Genomic DNA, 23,922 nt, shown 5'->3' with positions numbered 1-23,922 from the left:
TGGCCACTGCAGCATTGCAACAAAATGGCAGAGCAGCCGATCAAAACATGTATCCCAGAGGTACAACTCGTCCCACAAAAACCAAGCCCGCATCATGGTATATTGACGTAAAAATAGTTACAGCATTTTACTAATGAACGTGAATAAACAAACCTAAGAAATATTATTTGATAAATATAATTTATTAATACATCTAGATAAAAATCACAAAAATATATATATAGAAGGGAGAGGACCATATACAAAGGGAATTTCACAGTGAAATGTGTAGGCTTGGTATAATAAAATAATAATCTATGGAATTGTCCTTAAAAGAAATTCTAGATCTGTATATAGATGTAGCAGCAGGCACAATTCATACAGATATATCGAAAAATTACAAGTGGATTGATACTTTTAGAAGTATAAAAAAAACTTCCGCAAATATTAGACAAACCATATAAGCAAGGAATAACACCGGATAGGAAACCCCAGAACTCCGATGTACGTTTTGCCTGGTGACTTTCTCAAGGCGTAGGAAAATGAAAGTTATGGCTCTTGGAAGAAGGGGAGGAAAAACAGAAAATTGTCCCGGGGTGAAAAATAATTGATTACGGTACCTTATTAATATATAAATTGTAGCACCTTCCTTTTAAATCATTTTGCCTGAGGAAAACAAGCTGCCTAATAATTTGCACAACTTGATAAAGTGTGTTGTGTCCTTAGGCCTCACCCTCCCTCATTATGTAAGTGCACATCACCTGACCTCCTTCATCCAATAAGCGTTCTAGTTTATACAGCTTGGAGTTGGAAGATCTGCATGAAAATTATAGTTAAAATACGGACTTGCCTAATAATTGTGCACACATGCCTTATTTTACTGCCCTAGATCACCAAGTCAAACTATTCAGTGCTATAGACTGAGTGGTTTAGATTAACCCATTCAGTGCTTTAAACCACCAGGAATACTAGTATTAAACCCTTTAAGAACACTAGGACACAGGGTATACTCACAGATGAGAACTTAGACCACCAGGATTATTGGTATTACAGAGTGTGTCCTCTACTTAAGCATTGATGACCTATCCTTAGGATAGACCATAATTACCAAAATTGGTAAAAAAAAAAATCTGCAAGACACCTATGGGTTAAAAATCTTCACTACACATTATAGGAATTCTTTGAAGGGTATAATTTCTAAGTAAGTTCTGTGGGTTTCCTATGTACTAATACCTCAGTGACTCTGCAAATGAAACATGGCTAACAAAAAAACAACCCAGTAAAATTGTCAATCCAAATCCAGATGGCACTCCTTCCCTTCTGTGCCCAATCAGTAGAGTACGACCATGTATAGGGTACTGCTGACCTTGGCAGAAATTGGGTCACAAATTCTATTACCCCTTGTAATAATGAGAAATTTGGGTGTAAAACCCAGAAAACATGGAATTTTTTTTTAAATTTTGTGTTCGTTCATGTGGCACATCTGGATGGTTAACAAATGAATTGACTACTGTAAGGGATATAGTTTTAAAAAAGTAGGTGGTTTGTGTTGGAACTTTAAAATATAGGCCCCTTATGGGCACTTGGGAACTAAATTTACCCGTAAATATAGGTTTCTGACAGTTGCTGGAACGATTGGGCAGCATATATCCGCTGACAGGTTCTCATCAAAGTGTGGCCACCGGTAGACAGTGGTCTTGGTATCTTTTGGGAGCCAATGATTTTCAGTCATCCAGACGTGCTGGTGCGACTGCAGCCATCGCTCCTCTGAGTGGCAGCTAGAAGCATGCCCGGCACTTTCACTGACAGATCATAGTCTCTGGCACCCAGCGGCCGCTCACCCTGTACTCCGCAGTTATTCTAGACTTTGATGTGACCTCTCCTTGCAGTCGGCATATATCATTTTCCAGATTCCAGGCCTGTACGTCACTGACCTGATACACTTGCCTGTGTTGAGAATGTGAATGCATTGCATGTCTCATTGATAAATTTGCGAAGCACCGTGCATCCGCTGAGATGATGTGAATTAACATCAGCACCATGAAGCCGTTATTTCATCAATGTCCTTTTCCTTATTAGCTTCACATGGCATGATCTGTTCTTTACACTTATAGAAATGAAACATAATACCATATTACACCTGCTGCTTATTGCTAGTGCAGGCTGAGCAGGATAGTACCATCCGGTCTAATCTTATAATGCCCCCCCCAAAAAAAAAATCAGGATGCAGCTTTATTAAGGTTTTTACACCAAAAATGCAGCAAATATCTCCATTTTTATACTATGTTTTTGCTTAATTTTTGCACTTATGCATTGCTTTCTACGGGTCACAAAACGCTGAAAGAATTGACATGCTGCAGTTTGCAAAAATACCACAATTCCAAGTCGATCAGGTGAAAAAAACAATTTACATGAGATTTCTGAAATCTCGTAGCTTTTGCTGGTACTGTAAAACGCAGCTTAAAATGTGCATTAAAAGCCGCAAAAAGGCAACATGTGAACCTAGCCTTATATAACTAATTACTAATAGCTGTTATAATATATTGCATAATGATTAGTCCAAGATAAGGCTGTGCACCAATCTGTATTATGCTGAACAATGTTCAGTGTCAGTAGTAGTTTTTTCTATGCATTACCTATTGATCAGCAGCATTCATTTATTCCTATAATGTAGCTTTACCATTTTCATCATTCCCTTGACCATGAAGAATATATTGTAACCAGTTTATCATCACTGTCTTTCTATCCCGCTCTGCATGAAATACCTGCGACAAGTCTGATTTGATTGCAATAGAAGCTGCACAATAAAGCTTGTGGTTGATGATAGATGCTTAGTTGCTGTTGGGGCTTTAATTCACACATTTAGGATTTTATGCAGATTTTACTGTTGATTCTATGCTAAAAATCCAAATAAAATCTGAATATGGAAACTTTCTGCATGTATTTTGTTTTGCACTTTGTGTAAAATGATATCCATGAAAATAGTTATTCCTGTTAAATGATTTTTTTCACCAGTTTTTGCATGTTAAACTTATCAGTTTTCTTCCCTTCCCCTACACTGACTGCCATGAGATTAAAACTGAAGTGTTGGTAGTCACACATTGTATATGTGTGTGTGTGTGTGTGTGTGTGTATATGTATATACACTTCAGTTTCCAGTGTGTGTATGTATAATACATATATATACATATATATATATATATATATATATATATATATATATAGATAGATAGATAGATAGATAGATATATATATATATATATATATATATATATATATATATATATATATATATATATATATATATATATATATATATATATATATAATAAAAAAAATGAGGCAGCACTCCATAGCAAATGTCAAAAACGTGCAGGGTTTAATATACCCACATCTTGTGGCGACGTTTCAGCTCGCAATGAGCTTTTCTCAAGCTTGAGAAAAGCTCATTGCGAGCTGAAACGTCGCCACAAGATGTGGGTATATTAAACCCTGCACGTTTTTGACATTTGCTATGGAGTGCTGCCTCATTTTTTGATATTTATAAGTGTGGATGATCGCTGGACGGATCGTCTTGGGGCTTTGCACCTGAAGTTAAGTATTTCTGTGCTGTTCCTTTTCTTTTTTGGTATATATATATATATATATATATATATATATATATATATATATATTTTTATTACACACACACATACAGTACAGTTTGGACACACCATCTCCTTTAACCCCTTCGTGACATGCGCCGTACTAGTACTGCGCTGCCGGCACTGCATTAGTGCCAGCAGCAGTACTAGTACGGCGCACCGATCACCTCGGTCTCGCGCTGAGCGCCGCGGTGATCGGGTGCGGGTGTCAGCTGTATATGACAGCTGACACCCCGCAGCAATGCCCACGATCGGCACTATCGCCGATCGCGGGCATTTAACCCCTCTGATGCCGCTGTCAGTAGTGACAGCGGCATAGAGGGGGATCGCGCAGGGACGGGGGCTCCCTGCGCTCTCCCACCGGAGCAACGCAATGAGATCGCGTTGCTCCGGTGACCCGGAAGGAGTCCCCGGATCCAAGATGGCCGCCGGACTCCTTCCGGGTCATGAAGTGACCTGGCTAGCCGGCGCCTGCTGAGAGCAGGCGCCAGAAAGCCACCTAAACTGCCTGTCAGATCGTTGATCTGACAGTGTGCTATGCACAGTGTCAGATCAACGATCTGATCTAATACAGAGATGTCCCACCCTGGGACAATGTTAGAAAGTAAAAAAAAAAAAATAGAATGTGTAAAAAAAAAATAAAAAAAAATCCCCAAATAAAAAAAAAAACATTTCCCAATAAATCCATTTATTTATGTAAAAAAAAAAAAACAATAAATGTACACATATTTGGTATCGCCGCGTCTGTAACGACCCGCTCTATAAAACTATCCCACTAGTTAACCCCTTCAGTGAACACCGCAAAAAAAAAAAAAAGGCAAAAAACAACGCTTTATTATCATACAGGCGAACAAAAAGTGGAATAACACGCGATCAAAACGACGGATATAAATAACCATGGTACCGCTGAAAACGTCATCTTGTCCCGCAAAAAAAAAGCCACCATACAGCATCATCAGCAGAAAAATAAAAAAGTTATAGCTCTCAGAATAATGCGATGCAAAAACAATTATTTTTTTATATAAAATAGTTTTTATTGTGTAAAAGCGCCAAAACATAAAAAAAATTACATAAATGAGGTATCGCTGTAATCGTACTGACCCGAAGAATAAAACTGCTTTATCCATTTTACCACACGTGGAACGGTATAAACGCCTCCCCCAAAAGAAATTCATGAATAGCTGGTTTTTGTTCATTCCGCCTCCCAAAAATCGGAATAAAAAGCGATCAAAAAATGTCATGTGCCCGAAAATGTTACCAATAAAAATGTCAACTCGTCCCGCAAAAAACAAGACCTCATATGACTCTGTGGGCCAAAATATGGATAAATTATAGCTCTCAAAATGTGGTGATGCAAAAACTATTTTTTGCAATAAAAAGCGTATTTTAGTGTGTGACGGCTGCCAACCCTAAAAATCCGCTAAAAAACACGCTATAAAAGTAAATCAAACCCCCCTTCATCACCCCCTTAGTTAGGAAAAAATAATAAAATGTATTTTTATTCGGACTCCCATGACAGCACACGAGAGAGGGGATCCGCCCTTAAGGAACAGGAAACCTACAGATACAAAAGGGCGGCACCTCTCCCCATGCATCAGTTGGTTTCCTGTTCCTGAAGGGACTGGATGCCTATAGATACTACAGGAGTCCAGGCCGGCCGGACCGATTCTGGTGGCGAGAGGGTCTCCCACTTCGGCCGGTGCGGGTACCTGAAGTAGTCACGGTGGCCCTGGCAGGGCGGCACGGCGGTGACTAGGCAGCGAGGAGCGGTCGCCAGGGGGTGTCCGGTCTCCGGGGCCAGCGTCTGGTAAGTCGCCCTTCCCGTGGGCTGTGGGTCTCTCTGGAGCAGGGGGGAGCGCGGCGGCATCTGGGGGGCGCCGATCGGATCGTAGCTGGCCGGCCTCGGCGTTCCACGAGAGCTGCAGCGCTGACAGGAAGCGCTGTAAGCTGTGGTGACGTCGGGGGGCGGAGCCAGCGACGTCTTCCGGATCGGTAAGCTCCTGCGCATGCGCGGGGGCTCCAAGATGGCGGCGCCCACCGGAGATCATGCCGCAATCCCTCCGGAGCGATGATTGATTCCCCACAGCTGCGGGGGGGCGGGAAAATTAAACAAGCAAGCTGGGCAAGGTGCGCTGACCGAAGGAGGGGCCTTATAAGGCGGCTCCAGCAGCATGTTCCCGGGTTCTGGCTCCAATTTACTGAAAATGGATTCAGATCAGGATCAGCAGGTTGTGCTGCTGGAACAAGCATCCCAGAGACCCAAGGAGAAGGAACATGAAAAAAGGAGCGATGGTTCGGGCCGCAGAAGCTCCTCCAGACAGGGGTCTGGAGGGTCAGTCAAAAAGGATCCCCCTCGTGCTTCGGTATTTCTGGGTGTGAGCAGCCACTGGTAAGTGATCTTCGAGAAAGTTCACTTAGTGACTAGTCTCCCCTCATGTGTTTTATGCAGGGAAGGAAAAACGTCAGTAAGGCGAAGCATAGGGAATGTGCCATCTGCGGGGTTCCCTTGCCTGACTCACACCCTAAAAAACTATGTGACCCCTGTATCCAGCAGACGGTGAGGTTCTGGAAGGAGGGGAGGGGGTATAGCATGTAGATTTTACACTCTAGTCTACCTTACTTATCCCCGTAGGTAGCCGAAGAATCCTCCTCTATTACGGCCAGTCTCAAGGAGATGATTAGAATGGAGGTTAAAGAGTCCTTTAAAAACCTTTCACAGTCAGGAGGTTCTAGGCAGAGAACTGAGTGGGCATCGGATTCGTCTGTGGAAAAGGACAAGTCCGAAGAATCAGACAATTCAGCAGCATCATCCTCCTCTTCGGAAGAAGACGCTGCTCGGTTTTGCCTACCCCTAGAAAGGATAGACAAATTGGTAAAGGCGGTCAGAGGCACAATGGGTATATCGGAACCCAAGCCTCAACTATCCAAAGAACAAATGATGTTCAGTGGATTGGAGCAAAAGAAGCGCAGAGTGTTTCCTTTAAATGAGAAAATACAAGATCTTATTAATAGGGAATGGAGGAAACCTGAGAGAAAAGGCTCCTTACCACCTGCGCAAAAACGCCGATACCCTTTTGATGACCCAGCAGTAGGTAACTGGGAGAAAGCACCCAAGCTGGATGCAGCAATTGCCAAGGTAGCTAAACGATCTTCTCTCCCATTTGAAGATATGGGAACACTTAAAGACCCCCTGGATAGGAAAGTGGATACCTTCCTGAAGGGAACCTGGGAGATGGCAGCTGGCTCCTTAAGACCTGCGGTAGCTTCAACCTGCACGGCAAGGTCAATGATGGTCTGGCTGGACCAGTTGGAGACCCAATTAAAACAAGGGGCCTCTAGAGAGTCCATTCTCTCAGCATTACCTGTAATCCAGGAGGGGGCGGCTTTTTTATCAGACGCCTCAATTGACTCCGTAAAGTTGGCAGCTAGAGCAGCAGGACTTTCTAATGCTGCAAGGAGAGCCCTATGGCTGAAATGCTGGCCGGGGGATATGCAGGCAAAAGCGAAGCTCTGCGCTATCCCTTGTAAAGGCGAATATTTATTTGGGCCTACCCTGGATGAACTCCTGGAGAAAGCAGGAGATGATAAGAAAAAGTTTCCCAACCTGTTCAATCCATACCGTCGTCCCTTCAACAAAAGAAGGTTCAACCGGGGAGGAAAGCGAGCCTTTTCACCAGGGAGAGATCGTCCCAGATGGGAGGATAGGCGAAAGCGAGGTACAGGTCTCATGTTTCGCCGTAACCAGACGGAAAATAAAAAACAAGACCAATGACTGGCAATTCCAGTGGGAGGGAGACTATTGCATTTCTCGGCAGAGTGGTCGAAAATCACAAACAGCGTTTGGATAAAAGACACTGTTTCCCATGGTCTCAAGCTGGAATTTGTTCATATTCCACAGGACAAATTTAGGTTAACACCCTGGCGCTCATCTCCCACTGAACAATTCGCCCTAGAAGAGGAAGTGAGGACTCTTTGTTCCAAAAATGTTTTGGTAGAAGTGCCGTATTCTCAGGCAGGGGAAGGGTTTTACTCTCCCCTGTTCCTAATCCAGAAGCCTGATAAATCTTACAGGACCATTATAAATCTTAAGGGTCTCAATAAGTTTTTGGTGAAACATACTTTCAAAATGGAGTCCATCAATTCGGCAATAAAAATGCTTTTCAACAACTGTTTCATGGTAGTAGTGGATTTGAAAGATGCCTACTATCATGTACCCATTCATGCTGATTTCCAACGATACCTGAGGGTAGCGATACTAATGGGGGGTAGGATTCGACATTTTCAATTCAGAGCGCTCCCCTTTGGGATCACCTCGGCACCTAGGGTGTTTACTAAAATAATTGCGGAAGTTATGGCGCATTTAAGAGAGTCAAATATCCTTATAGTCCCCTACTTAGACGATTTCCTCATTGTAGGTAACTCGGTAGATCATTGTCTGTCACAATGGGAGATTGCTAAAACCAAACTAGAACGGTTGGGTTGGATCATAAACTTTGAAAAATCTAAATTACAGCCCCTAAATGTTCAAAAATTCCTGGGGTTAATGTTGAATTCAGTGACACAGCAGTGTCTCCTCCCTATAGAGAAAATGGACCAAATTCAGAGTTTTGTATTAAGAGCAATCAATACACCTTCCATGACACTTAGGCAAGCAATGTCTCTACTTGGGTCACTCACATCTTGCATCCCAGCAGTTAAGTGGGCTCAGTTCCACACCAGGTCCCTACAAAATGAAGTCCTGTTCCATGACAGAGCCTTAGGAGGCGCATTGAATGGAAAATTGACATTGAGGCCGATAACATTGAATTCCCTTAGATGGTGGCTAGATAAACAAAATTTATCAGCAGGGGTTCCCTGGATGATAGATGTCACCCACGTGATAACCACGGATGCCAGCTCTTCAGGGTGGGGAGCCTATATGGGAGACATGGTGGTCCAGGGACAGTGGGAACCCTTCACAACATTTTCATCAAATCAAAGAGAGTTGTTGGCGGTTGAACTGGCTGTTAAAAAATTCCTCGTATATCTGCAGGGCCAGCACGTCAGAATTCTGTCGGACAACAGAGTGGCGGTCGCTTACATAAACCGGCAAGGGGGAACTCGTTCCGAAACTTTAATGCAGATCACGGATCGGTTGTTCCAGGTGGCAGAGCTCAATTTTCTATCTTTGACAGCTCTTCACATCAAAGGAAAAGAAAATGTGGCAGCAGATTTCCTCAGCCGAAATGTGTTAAAACAGGGAGAGTGGTCTCTCAACGAGGACATTTTCAATCTTGTCGTCCGCAGATGGGGTCAACCAGTGGTGGATCTATTCGCCACCAGAAACAACAGAAAAGTAAAACTTTTTTGCTCCCTAAATCCCAGGGAGAATCCCCTGGCGGTAGACGCGTTTCTCATAAAATGGGATTTTCCACTAGCCTATGCTTTCCCACCACTGAACCTGATACCTCTAGTGGTGAGGAAAATCAGGGAGGATCGAGCGAAAGTCATCCTTATCGCCCCCTTTTGGCCCAGAAGAACCTGGTTTGCCTGGCTCAAGACAATGTCTGTAGCGGTCCCCTGGGTACTGCCAGAGATCCCGAACTTGCTTTCGCAGGGACCGATCTCCCATCCACAAGTGACGGGGCTCCATTTGACGGCATGGTGTTTGAACGGTCACTATTAATGGGAAAAGGCTTCTCTCCAAACTTGGTGGAGACGCTCCTAAAGAGTAGAAAGCAAATAACTACGAAAATCTACTCTAGGACTTGGAGAAAGTTCTTGTCTTGTTCAAAGTTTAATATCCAAGACGGGGTGCCAGTACAACAAATCCTAGAGTTCCTACAAAAGGGGTTCGAGTTGAAACTCTCTCCTAGTACCCTTAGGGTACAGGTCTCAGCTTTAGGTGCCCTGTTTTCCTGTAATATAGCGAATAACTACTGGATAGCGAGGTTTATGAAGGCAGTTAGTAGATCTACACCACTGCATAAAGACAGAACAGTTCCATGGGATTTAAATTTAGTTCTGTCCTCTCTAACTAAACCCCCCTTTGAACCTCTGCAGGAGGCCTCGATCAAAATGTTGACACTTAAGACAGCCTTCCTGATCGCCATAACCTCAGCTCGCAGGATAGGGGATATACAGGCACTTTCCAGAGCTCCTCCATACACTGAAATCTTGTCAGACAGAGTAGTCCTTAGACCAGACCCAGCATATCTGCCAAAGGTGGCGACACGGTTCCATAGATCACAGGAGATAGTTTTGCCGTCCTTTATTCCTAATCCCTCTAATCCTAAAGAGCAGGAGCTTCATACGTTAGACGTCAGGAGATCTCTTCTTCAGTATATTTCAGCTACTGATAATTGGAAGAAGGATGGGGCACTGCTTCTTTCCTTCCAAGGTCCAAAGAAAGGATTTAGAGTATCGAAATATTTACTGGCTAAATGGATTAGGGAAACTATCTCTCTAGCTTATACAGCAGGTGGGGGGCCAGCTCCGCAGAACCTAAAGGCACATTCCACCCGGGCCATGGCGTCATCCTGGGCAGAAAGATCTGGAGTGTCAGTGGAGCAGATATGTAAGGCGGCCACATGGTCATCCCCTTCCACTTTCTTTAAACACTATCGGTTGGATTTGGGGTCCTCCTCTGATCTTTCCTTTGGGTTAAGGGTGCTACAATCTATAGTCCCTCCCTAAGGTAGCTTACATCTCTGTAAATCTCTCGTGTGCTGTCATGGGAGTCCGAATAAAGCATTAAGCTACTTACTGGTAGCGGCATTTTTCGGAGGCCCATGACAGCACCCTTAGTTCCCTCCCTATTCACGTGGGGGTAGCACTTCCTGATATGTATATAGCGTAATATGTAAATCTCACGTATGGTGTCTTATTACAATAATGGGTTATTTTGTTTCAAATGTATATAATGTATATATTGTATATTTGTGTACCACTAACCGCGGCAGTCCTCTCAGGCTCTGAAATACAACTGATGCATGGGGAGAGGTGCCGCCCTTTTGTATCTGTAGGTTTCCTGTTCCTTAAGGGCGGATCCCCTCTCTCGTGTGCTGTCATGGGCCTCCGAAAAATGCCGCTACCAGTAAGTAGCTTAATGCTATTTCCATTTTCCCATTAGGGCTAGGGTTAGGGCTAGGGTTAGGGTTGGGGTTAGGGTTTCAGTTATAATTGGGGGTTTCCACTGTTTAGGCACATCAGGGGCTCTCCAAACGCGACATGGCGTCCGATCTCAATTCCAGCCAATTCTGCTTTGAAAAAGTAAAACAGGGCTCCTTCCCTTCCGAGTTCTCCTGTGTGCCCAAACAGTGGTTCCCCCCAACATATGGGGTATCAGCGTTCTCAGGACAAGTTGGACAACAACTTTTGGGGTCCAATTTGTCCTGTTACCCTTGGGAAAATAAAAACATAGGGGATAAAATATCATTTTCGTGGAAAAAAAAAATATTTTTTATTTTCACGGCTCTGCGTTATAAACTGTAGTGAAACACTTGTTGGTTCAAAGCTCTCACAACACATCTAGATAAGTTCCTTAGGGGGTCTTCTTTCCAAAATGGGGTCACTTGTGGGGGGTTTCCACTGTTAAGGCACTTCAGGGGCTCTCGAAATGCGACATGGCGTCCGATCTCAATTCCAGCCAATTGTGCATTGAAAAGTCAAATGGCACTCCTTCCCTTCCGAGCTCTGCCATGCGCTCAAACAGTGGTTTATCCCCATATATGAAGTATCGACGTACTCAGGACAAATTGCACAACAACTTTTGGTGTCCAATTTATCCTTTTACCCTTGGGAAAATAAAAAATTTGGGGCAAAAAGATCATTTTTTGTGAAAATTAATATAAATTTTTTTTTACGGCTCTACATTATAAACTTCTGTGAAGCACTTGGAGGTTCAAAGTGCTCACCACACATCTAGATTAGTTCCTTAGGGGGTCTACTTTCCAAAATGGTGTCATTTGTGGGGGTTTCCACTGTTTAGGCACATCAGGGGCTCTCCAATCGTGACATGGGCTCCGATCTCAATTCCAGCAAATCTTGCATTGAAAAGTCAAATGGCGCTCCTTCCCTTCCGAGCTCTGCCATGTGCCCAAACAGTGGTTTACCCCCACATATGGGGTATCAGCGTACTCAGGACAAATTGTACAACGACTTTTGTGGTCCAATTTCTCCTGTTACCCTTGGTAAAATGAAACAAATAGGACCTGAAGTAAAAATTTTGTGAAAAAAAAGTTAAATGTTCAATTTTTTTAAACATTCAAAAAATTCCTGTGAAGCACCTGAAGGGTTAATAAACTTTTTGAATGCGGTTTTGAGTACCTTGAGGGGTGCAGTTTTTAGAATGGTGTCACTTTTGGGCATTTTCTGTCATATAGACCCCTCAAAGTCACTTCAAGTGTGAGGTGGTCCGTAAAAAAATGGTTTTGCAAATTTTGTTGCAAAAATGAGAAATCGCTGGTCAACTTTTAACCCTTATAACGTCCTAACAAAAAAAAATTATGTTTCCAAAATTGTGCTGATGTAAAGCAGACATGTGGGAAATGTTGTTTATTAACTATATTATGTGATATAACTCTCTAACTCTCTAACTCTCTCACCACCCTACATCTCCTCTCTGGTCTCAGTCTACCACCCTACCCGTGCCCTCCGCTCCGCTGATGACCTCAGGTTAGCATCCTCAATAATCAGAACCTCCCACTCCCGTCTCCAAGACTTTACACGTGCTGCGCCGATTCTTTGGAATGCACTACCTAGGATAATACGATTAATCCCCAATCCCCACAGTTTTAAGCGTGCCCTAAAAACTCATTTGTTCAGACTGGCCTACCGCCTCAATGCATTAACCTAACGATCCCTGTGTGGCCTATATTAAAAAAAAAAAAAAAAAATTAATTAACTGGTTCATGCAGCTTTACATGAACACCCAAGCCTTACACTATGGCTGGTCCGAATAACTATAGCAATTGTTACCATCCACCTCTCGTGTCTCCCCTTTTCCTCATAGTTTGTAAGCTTACGAGCAGGGCCCTCACTCCTCTTGGTATCTGTTTTGAACTGTATTTCTGTTATGCTGTAATGTCTATTGTATGTACAAGTCCCCTCTATAATTTGTAAAGCGCTGCGGAATATGTTGGCGCTATATAAATAAAAATTATTATTATTATTATTATTATTATTAATTTAAGGGCATAAAAACTAAGAGTTTGAAAATTGCTAAATTTTCATAATTTCCGACAAATTTTTGTTTTTTTCACAAATAAATGCAAGTCATATCGAAGAAGTTTTACCACTATCATGAAGTACAATATGTCACGAGAAAACAATGTCAGAATCACCAGGATTCGTTGAAGCGTTTTAGAGTTATGACCTCATAAAGTGACAGTGGTCAGAATTGTAAAAATTGGCCCTGTCACTTAGGTGAAAACAGGCTTTGGGGTGAAGGGGTTAAAGATTTTTCTGTATTTTCAGGACTATGAAAATTGAACATTCACACTGAAGGCATCAAAACTATGAATTAACACATGTGGAATTATATGCCGTATGTACTGGAGTATATGCCGACCCGAGTATAAGCCGACCCCCCTAATTTTGCCACAAAAAACTGTGAAAACTTATTGACTCGAGTATAAGCCTAGGGTGGGAAATGCAGCACCTACCGGTAAATTTCAAAAATAAAAATAGATACCAATAAAAGTAAAATTAATTGAGACATTAGTAGGTTGTGTTTTTGAATATCCATATTGAATCAGGAGCCCCATATAATGCTCCATACAGTTCATGATGGCCCCATAAGATGCTACATATTAAAATATGCCCCATATGATGCCCCATACAGTTTGATGGGCCCCATAAGATGCTGCATATTAAAATATGCCCCATATAATGCTGCACAAATGTTGATTATGACCCCATAAGATGCTCCATACAGACATTTGCCCCGTATAATGCTCCACAAATGTGGATTATGGCCCCATAAGATGCTCCATACAGATAACTGCCCCATATAATGCTGCACATGGCCACATAAGATGCTCCATACAGATAACTGCCCCATATAATGCTGCGCATGGCCACATAAGATGCTCCATACAGATATTTGCCCCCATATCATGCTGCACATGGCCACATAGGATGCCCCATTCAGATATTTGCCCCCATATCATGCTGCACATGGCCGCATAAGATGCTCCATACAGATATTTGCCCCATATAATGCTGAACATGGCCCCATACAGATATTTGCCCCCATATCATGCTGCACATGGCCACATAAGATGCCCCATACAGATTTTTGCCCCATATAATGCTGCACATGGCCACATAAGATGCTCCATACAGATATTGGCCCCATATAATGCTGCACATATCCACATAAGATGCCCCATACAAGCTCATCAAGAGAATGCCAAGAGTGTGCAAACCTAAAATGACATAATTTCAGTTGTTTCACACTTTAAGTATATAATTCCACATGTGTTAATTCATGGTTTTGATGCCTTCAGTGTGAATGTACAATTTTCATAGTCATGAAAATACAGAAAAATCTTTAAATAAGAAGGTGTGTCCAAACTTTTGGTCTGCACTGTATATATTTTTATTAGAAATGGGCCCAATGCTATTGCATCGGGAGTGCTGTGAAATGAGCCGGTGGGGGATTTGAATCCTGTACTGCTCATTGGCTGAGCCGCCCCTTTCCGCGTGGCTTTGGCGGGGGATTCAAATCCCGCTCGGCACCTCTCATTGGCTCAGCCGGTGGGGGCGGGGGATTTGAATCCCAGGCAGCTCAGCCAATGAGCGGTGCTGCGCAGCTTTGGCGGGGAATTTGAATCCCGCGCCAAAGCCGCGCGGTACTGCTCATTGGCTGAATCCCACGCTGCTCATTGGCTGAGCGTCGCCGCTGATGTCCCTGTGGCGGGAGATGAGCCCCAGCTATCGCTAGCGCCACTGATCTCCCTTCGGAATAGCGGTCACTTGTGGAGGTGCAGTTCGTGGCCTTCTAGTCGCGGTGGATTGTGGGATAGCGACGCAATCGCCGGAAGCTGTGACAGAACCGATTGGCAATTATATATTAGATGTGTGTGTGTGTAATTGAGATTGCAGGCTGAAATGTTATCAAGAAACCATGAAAACGTAAAAATATTTTTTCCTTCGCAAAGGTGTGAGAAACTGCTTCATGATTTTTTTAACATATAAATTGGAGGTTTGCTTCTTCGTCATCTGATGGTATATTGATTGGTATAATTGATGGTATGTAATCAATAGACCGTCAAAACGTGGATATATGGAGTACATGGGATATTAAAGGGGTATCCCCATCTCCAAGATCCTATCTCGATATGTAGCAGGTGTAGTAGTAATAATAATCTTTATATAGCGCCAACATATTCCGCAGCGCTATACAGTTTAACAGTTTTAAACACAACAGTCATAAGTAACCATGTTAACAGTACAATAATTAAAGCAACATAAGATGACCCTGCTCGTGAGAGCTTACAATCTACAATGAAGTAGGGGAGATACAAAGTACAGGTGTGCATTTACAATGATATATTTACAATGATGGTCCAGCCATCTTCAGGGGGTGGGGGATAGATGGAATTAGTGAATGGAGATGCATCGCGAAACGCACCAAAACGCATGGCAACGCCTGCCTATGCGTCCTCAATGTTAAAGATAGGGATGCATGACGCATGCGTTGTTTTGCGGCGACAACGCTGCGTCCAAAGACACGAATGTGAACGTAGCCTTAGTACAGAGGTTAGTCGAAAGTAATTTGCAGAGCGCAGAGGTCGGTTAGGCTGATAGACAGACATGAGTGAGGAGATGAGAACAAGTGCTTTGAATTGGATTCTATAATGAATGGGCAGCCAGTGTAACGACTGGTAAAGAGCAGACGCGTCCGACTAACGATTAGCTAGATAGACAACCCTGGCTGCTGTAATAAGGATAGACTAGAAGAGGGGAAAGTCGAGTAAGGGGGAGGCCAATTAATAGAGCGTTGCAGTAGTCCAGGCGGGAGTGGATCAGGGTAACAGTGAGGGTTTTTGTTGTTTCTATAGTGAGAAAAGGCGGATTCTAGAGATGTTCCTTAAGTGTAAAAGGCACGAGCGGGCAAGAGATTGTATATGGGATGTGAAGGAAAGATCGGAGTCAAACATAACACCCAGACAGCGAGCCTGCTGCTGGGGTGTTATTATGGTGCCACCCACGGAGAGGAAAACGTCAGGTTTAGGGAGGTTAGTAGATGGTGGGAACAGAAGAAATTCAGTTTTTGAAGAGGTTGAGTTTCAGATAGAGAGCGGACATGATGTCGGAGACTGCTGATAGACAGTCACTTGTGTTCTGTAGTACAGCGGGAGTAAGGTCAGGGGATGACATGTATAGTTGTGTGTCGTCGGCATAAAGATGGTACTGAAAGCCAAATCTGTTGATGATCTGTCCAATTGGGGCCGTGTAGAGAGAGAAGAGAAGGGGGCCAAGGACTGAGCCCTGAGGTATCCGACAGTGAGAGGAAGAGGAGACAAAGTGGAGCCAGAGAACAGAACACTGAAGGAGCGGTCAGAAAGATAGGAGGAGAACCAGGAGAGAGCAGTGTCCTTAATGCCTAGTGACTGGAGGCTAGAGAGTAGGAGAGGGTGGTCAACAGTGTCGAAAGCTGCAGAAAGATCGAGAAGAATGAGCAGAGAGTGGTGACCTTTACATTTTGCTGTCAGAAGGTCCAAGAGTTTAGAGATGAAGGGGAGGTTGGAGACCGGTCTGTAGTTATTTGTGCAGGATGGGTCGAGGGCGGGTTTCTTTAGTAACGGGAGTAATGATAGTGTTTGAAGGAGGACGGGAAAATGCCTGAGGAGAGTGAGAGATTAAAAATTGTAGTTAGGTGAGTAGTGACGACTGGAGGAGATGAGAGGGAATGTGGTCGGTAGTGCATGTAGTCGGACGAGAAGAGGAGGAGCCTGGAGACTTCTTCTGTGATGGGATCAAATGTGGAGAGTGAGCCAGGGGAGATACAGGGAGGGATGGGAGTCACTGAACTTGGTGATTGGGAGCTGATTTCCTGACAGATATTGTCTATTTTCTCTATAAAGTAGGAGGCCAGGTCATCAGCACAAATGTCTGTGATAGGGGCTTGTGCTTTTGGCCTGAGGAAAGCGTGAAAGGCGTCAAAACGTTTCTTGGGGTTGTTGGATAGTGAGGAGATCAGGGTGGTGAAGTAGGTCCATTTGGCGAGGTGAAGGGCAGAGTTATAGGTTTTTAACATAAATTTGAAGTGTATGAAGTCTTCTGGTGTGCGAGTTTTCCTCCGTAACCGTTCAGCACTCCTAGAGCATCGCTGGAGAAATTGGGTTTGCGATGTGAGCCAGGGCTGTTTTACTCTGTGTTTGGAGGTTCTGATGGTGAGGGGAGCTACTTAGTCCAGGGTGCTTCTAAGAGTGTCATTGTAGTGATGCACTGCCAGATCAGGACAGGAAAAAGAAGAGATTGGGGACAGTGATGAGTCTAAGGAGTCTGAAAGTGTATGAGGGTTAATGGCTTGTAGATTTCTGACTGAATGGTAGGTAGGAGGGTGCTTATGTGAACGAGGATTTGTGAGCATTAAGGAGAGAATGTTGTGGTCAGAGAGGGGAAGCGGTGAGTTATTTAGGTAGGAGATTGAACATAGCCGGACAAAGACCAGGTCAAGGGTGTTACCGTCCTGGTGTGCCTCAGAGCTTGAAGGCTGTGAGAAGCCGAGCGAAGTGGTTAGTGATAGAAGCTGGGATGCAGATGTAGAAGTGCGGCTGTTTATGGGGATGTTGAAGTCTCCCAGGATAAGGGTTGGGAGTTCTGAGGACATGAAGTGCGGCAGCCAGGCAGAGAAATGGTCCAGGAAGTGGGTGGGTGAGCCTGGGGGCCGGTATAGGACTGCTACTCTGAGGGAGAGGGGACAGAAAAGCCTGATGGTGTGGACCTCAAAGGAAGGGAATGAGAGTGATGGAGCTGGGGGGGGGGATGACCTGGAAGGTGCATTGTGGGGAGAGGAGTATGCCGACTCCACCACCAGGTCTGTTTGTGGGTCTCGGGGAATGTGAGAATTGTAGGCCTGCATGGGAAATGGCAGCAGGGGAGACAGTGTCAGAATCCTGGATCCAGGTTTCAGTGAGGGCCAATAGATTTAGAGAGTTGTTCAGAACGTAGTTGTGCAGGAAAGGAAGCTTGTTACATACAGATGGATGTGGATTCCAAAGGGCACAATTAAAAGAAGATGAGGGAGAGCAAGTACTATTAATAAGGTTAGAATGGTTTTGATGTGAGGTAGGGTACCAGTTGAGGTTGTGGGATGGTGGACCAGGCATGGGGGAGATATCTCCCGAAATCAGTAGGAGTAGGAAGATAAAAAGCAATAAGTTTTCGAATTATTAGACTTTTTTGTGCAGTGTGTTTGTACAAGACGGGCTGAGGTTTTTTAGGAAGGTGAGAAGTGCATGGGAGCTTTACATGGGAGAGGGATGGAGAGAGGAGCTGATGTATATGAGTCGTGATGGAGGGGGGATGGGGCAGTGTATGTGGATGGCAAGGGAACACAGGAGGATAGGGATATTGCACATGGATAGAAGGGAGAGCAGAGTGTGGGTTACCTGACTCCTGCCCTGACTAACTGCCATGGAATAACTGCCCTTTAACTTGATGCTGTTCTAATGCGATGCTTTGCTGAATGCGTGAATGATAATATTAGCAAATACCTCCAAATAGAAATGCAGTATAGTTTTTCTGATTCGCTTTATCTTTAGGCTATGTGCACACGTTCAGGAATTCATGCAGATAATTCCTGTCGAAATCCGGACATTTCTGCCAGATTTCCGCATGAAATCCGCATGCGTTTTTTTGCGCGTTTTTTGCGCGGTTTTGATGTGTTTTTTGCGCGGTTTTTCCCGAACATTTCCCAATGCATTAGACAGTGGGAAATCCGCGAAAAAAAACGCAAAATTAATGAACAGGTTCATTATTTTTCCGTAGTGCGTTTTTCATGCGGAAAAACGCACATCATGTGCACAGAAATAGCGGATTCCATTAGAAATGATGGGATGCTTAATGTATGCAGATTATTTGCGGTTTTATAGCGTTTTTTATAGCGCAAAAGTGCTAATAAACCGCAAGTAATCTGCAACGTGTGCACATAGCCTTACTCATGTGCAGTCATTGCAGGACCTTAGGTATCCATGGTAACGACCACTAGCAAGTAGCTGCCACTTTCAGTGGACTTAACCATGGATACCAAAGGTCCTGTAATGCCTTCACATGATGAAAGACTGAGCGAATCATAAAAACTATACTGCACTTCTAGTTGGAGATATTTGCTAATATTATTACACCTACTACATATTGGGATAGGATATTAGAGATGGGAATACCCCTTTTTCCCGTCTCCCATGACAGCACACCTGAGAGAGGGATCCGCCCAGTCGGGACAGGAAACCTACTGAAATAAAAGGGCGGTACCTCTCCCTCGCTTCAGTTGGGTTTCCTGTCCTGATGGGAACCCTTGTGCTGAACATCACGGCGGTATTGTTGATTGAAGTTCCACTTACCCGCTCCTGTCCCGGTACTGGAAGAACAGGCAGGGCGCCTGTATGCCGGCCTTCAGGAAGCTGGAAGCGCCATCCGCAGATCCTCCGGGCTCTGGCGCACGTGCGGGCGTCGGGTCAGCCATGGTTCGTGGTCCTGGGGCCCTTCTGTGTCTCCCACGCCGCTCTCCCCCTCTGTGAGCAGTCACTTCCGGGCGCGCCGGATCCAAGATGGCGGCGCCCATCGCTCCGATCACCGGCATCGTTCCAGGCTTCCCGGTGGGTCTACGGGAGGGGGAGAAGCTATTTCAGGGCCTGGAAGAGGCGGTGGGCACGGCGGTTCACCCTATTTAAGGGTGTAAAGATGTAGAAACGCCGCTCACTTCGTTAAGGTCTCCAGAGATGGAGAATACTATGGAGCAGCAGCAGCAGCCTTTACAGCAGCAGCAGCAGCATGAGCCCAGGTCAGGTGATTCACCTGCCCACCAACGTGTTAAAGGGAGCAGACGCTCCAGTAGAATGAGTAGCAATCGCCCTCGGAGATCTCAGGACTCCTCAACGTCTAGGAGGGATGTGGTCCATGCTCCTATTCAGCCTCAGAATCCGGTACCCTTCATGGTCAGCGGGTGGTGAGTGATCTTCGTGAATGTCACCCTGGTGGTAATGGGCTACATTTTCTGTTTGCTTGGCAGGCGCCGAGGAAGGCTAGCAACAAGGCTAAGAACAATGAATGTGCCCTCTGTAGAGTTCCGTTGACAGCCCAGTGGCAGAAAAGTCTTTGTGCGGATTGTATCCAAAAGACTATCCAGGAGGAGACCCCTGACTTTGCCTCTAGTCTTAGAGCCATGATTAGGGCCGAAGTGGAAGGCTCAGTTAAATCGGCACTTAAAAGAAAGGGTAGTAAGAACCCTGAACTTATTTTAGATTCTGATGTCTCTCCGTCTGATGAGGAATATCAGGAAGAACAGTTATCTCCCTTCCACTCTTCCTTTTTATCCCCCGACTCCTCTTCAGATAGCGATGAGGGAGGCCGTCCGTGTTTTCTGACTGAGAACACGGATAAATTAATTAAAGCCGTTAGAGCTTCGATGGGACTTAAAGATGAAAAAGCGGCCAAGTCCTTGGAGGACAAAGCTAATGTCAGATGTCATGTCCTTCCTCCGCTCTCAGAACGTAGTTATAGTTCCGTACCTGGACGACTTCCTTGTAATAGGGAACTCAGCAGCACATTGTCTGGCGCAAATAAAAGAAGTCATGTCAACGCTAGAGCAGTTGGGGTGGAAAATAAATCTCGCCAAGTCGAGATTGACGCCGGAGCTAGTCCAGTCCTTTCTGGGTTTAGTTCTGGACTCCACACGTCAACTTTGTCTCCTACCAGAAAGCAAGCTGATCAAAATTCAAAATCTGGTGAAATCAGCAATCCATCACCCCATAATGCCGTTAAGAAAGGCAATGTCCCTGTTGGGTTCTCTGACGTCCTGTATTCCTGCAGTAAGATGGGCACAGCTCCATCTAAGACAGTTACAGCGGGAGGTCCTGTCAGCACAGAGGTCGGTAAAAGGGCGTTTAGAGGGGAAGCTTCGCCTTTCGTTAGAGGTAACAGATTCCCTAAAATGGTGGGCCATGAGAGATCATTTGGCGTCGGGGGTTCAGTGGATAACTCCGATAGATCAGATCATCACCACAGACGCAAGAGGTTCAGGATGGGGGGCTCATTTAGGGACTCTCTCGGTTCAGGGATCCTGGTCCCAACTAGAATCACGTCAGGCATCAAATTTAGGAGAGTTATGGGCTGTAGAGAGAGCTATAAAACATTTTCTTCCCATCCTTCAGGGTCACCATACCAGGGTCATGTCAGACAATCACGCAGTAGTCGCATATATCAACCACCAAGGAGGAACGAGATCCCCTTCCCTGATGGTCAGCGTCCGTCCTCTTACGTTTAGCGGAGCGCCACCTACTATCCCTCTCGGCTCTCCACATAAAGGGAGTCGAGAATACGAAAGCAGACTACCTAAGTCGCAAAATACTGAAACAAGGAGAGTGGTCTTTGAATTCCCGGGTGTTTCAACAGATAGTGCAGGCTTGGGGCTTACCTGTGATAGATTTATTTGCCACCCTAAACAACAGGAAAGTAGAGAATTTCTGTTCTTTAGACCCGAGAGAGAAACCCTTCGCGGTAGATGCCCTCCAAATACAATGGAATTTGTCTCGCGTATGTATTTCCACCGATAGCAATGATTCTGGCAGTGGTAAGGAAGATCAGAATGGAGCAGGCGAGAGTAATTTTGATTGCTCCATTCTGGCCAAAAAGACCTTGGTTTTCCCTCCTGAGACAAATGTCAGTGACCGATCCATGGATTCTGCCAGAAATTCCGGACCTGCTTACTCAGGGTCCAATATGCCACTCTCAAGTGAAGGGCTTCCATCTTGCAGCCTGGAATTTGAGAGGGCATTACTGAGTAGGCAGGGGTTTTCACCAGGGTTAGTCTCCACCTTGTTGAAAAGTAGAAAGCCAGTAACATCGAGGATACATGGTGGAACATGGAAAAAGTTTCTAGATTTTTCAGGGCAACCTCTGGGGGATAAGGCGCCTGTAGGTACTGTTCTAGAATTTTTACAGGCGGGTTTACAACTGGGGTTGGCAACTAATACGCTCAAGGTACAGGTGTCGGCTTTAGGAGCCTTATATAATTGTAATCTGGCCTCCAACAGATGGGTATCCCGCTTTATAAAATCCTGTAGTATGTCTAGACCAGTAATAATTCAGAGGGTTCCTCCATGGGATTTAAATTTGGTGTTAGAGGCTCTGACTAGTGATCCATTCGAGCCTTTGCAGGAGTCATCAATAAAGATGCTTACTCTTAAGACTGTACTTCTGGTAGCGTTGACATCAGCCCGTAGGGTCAGTGACTTGCAAGCCCTGTCTATCTCCCCTCCTTACACACAAATATTTGATGACAGAGTAGTACTCAGACCAGACCCGGCATACCTGCCGAAAGTAGTTCTTAAATTTCATAGAAGCCAGGAGATTGTATTACCCTCTTTTTGTAATAATCCCAAAAATCCAGGGGAAGAGAAATTTCATACACTGGATGTAAGAAGAGCTATTTTGCAATACTTATCTTTGACTAGTCAGTGGAGGAAAGATCAGTCCTTATTTGTAGCTTTCCAGGGTAGCAGGAAAGGATATGGGGTATCCAAGGGTACTATTGCTAGGTGGATTAGGGAGGCCATTTCCTTATCCTATGCTTCTTGTGGTGCCCCGATCCCTGAAGGCATCAAGGCTCACTCCACCAGAGCTGTGGCTACTTCCTGGGCAGAAAAAGCAGAGGTATCGATTGATCAAATTTGTAAGGCCGCTACCTGGTCCTCACCGTCTACCTTCTTTAGACACTATCGACTAGATCTATCCTCCTCAACTGACCTTACCTTTGGTAGAAGGGTGCTGCAAGCGGTGGTCCCTCCCTAAGGTGTTTCTTTCTCCAAAAATCTCTCAGGTGTGCTGTCATGGGAGACAGGAAAACACCAAGGTTACTTACTGGTAGCCGTTTTTTCCGGAGCCCATGACAGCACCTGTATATTCCCTCCCTTTTTTCACCCTTTGGTGTGCACTTTTAGTTGGGTGTTTTTATTATTATTATAATGTGGTGGTAGATTACCATGTGAACTAACCAAGGGGGCCTCTCATGCTCTGAAAACCAACTGAAGCGAGGGAGAGGTACCGCCCTTTTATTTCAGTAGGTTTCCTGTCCCGACTGGGCGGATCCTTCTCTCAGGTGTGCTGTCATGGGCTCCGGAACAACCGGCTACCAGTAAGTAACCTTGGTGTTTTTAAGTTTTTTTTTTTTCCCCCGCATTTCAAAGTCACAAATGTTACTGCATGCCCTTTTGGCCTATAAATGTTCAACTTTTTTGCTGATCGACATCAGTCTTGCCTCTTTTTTTGAAAGGTGACAGGCGGTGCTGCTGCTGCTACTTATGATAATTAACTAAAACATTCTGCATATATTAAAGCGAAGAACTAGCCTGAAGATTTCCGTTATTTTCATGAAGCATGGACAGCCAAATTCATTAGGTCTACACCAAGATGTTAACACTTCAATTTAAGACTAAAGTCTTGAATTTTCCACCTAAGCCACTTACTTTTTTTTTTTTTTTTCTGTCTGGTCTCACTTTTTTCATCTATAAGAAAGACAATGCTGCACTTTTCTATCCAGGAAATAAAACTGAAACCTGATGAAGCCATTACAAGTCACAGGAGGAAAATAGAACAGAAGTGCCATGTGCATTAATCTCTGTAAATATTACTCCTGCACAAGGCTATGTATTGACTTGATCAAATGAAAATGTGTTTAGAAGCCAAGTTTTCCTCAGAAGTAATCTGACTTTATATTACTGCAGATAAAATATAATCTGGTGTTCATTCGTTTCTCATTCATCGTATCACTTGATGTCTTGGAGCAAACTTCGAGCAACATTGCTGCATTGACTTTCCTATCAAAGGAGGGAAGGGGAATCTTCACACCTAGTTATTGTACTCCTAGTAGGTCTTTCCACCCGTGTAAGGCCCACCATATACGTTGGCTGCTGTCACATGATTGGCCAAGCCACCGTCCGCCTGCAAGCTATTGGCTGCCTCTCCCATATACAGGAGCGCTCGTTTAGCGGAACACTCCTGCTTTCTTGGAGAACCGCTGCCAGACATCTCTGGTGTCTGCTGATCTCCTGGAGAACAAAAAAATTGGCAATGAGAGAGACCTAAGCCC

The 23,922-nt window shown here is 44.5% G+C and overlaps 1 protein-coding gene across 2 annotated transcripts in view; it reads left to right on the top strand.

Moving 5' to 3' along the window:
- The window catches only part of LRRC1 (leucine rich repeat containing 1), a 265,690-nt gene that overhangs the window by 226,985 nt on the left and 14,783 nt on the right, over positions 1–23,922 (top strand). The window lies entirely within an intron of this gene.

This window comes from Ranitomeya imitator, chromosome 5 (assembly GCF_032444005.1).
Source record: "Ranitomeya imitator isolate aRanImi1 chromosome 5, aRanImi1.pri, whole genome shotgun sequence".
NCBI lineage: Eukaryota > Metazoa > Chordata > Amphibia > Anura > Dendrobatidae > Ranitomeya > Ranitomeya imitator.
This window is presented reverse-complemented; position numbering and strand designations above follow the sequence as displayed.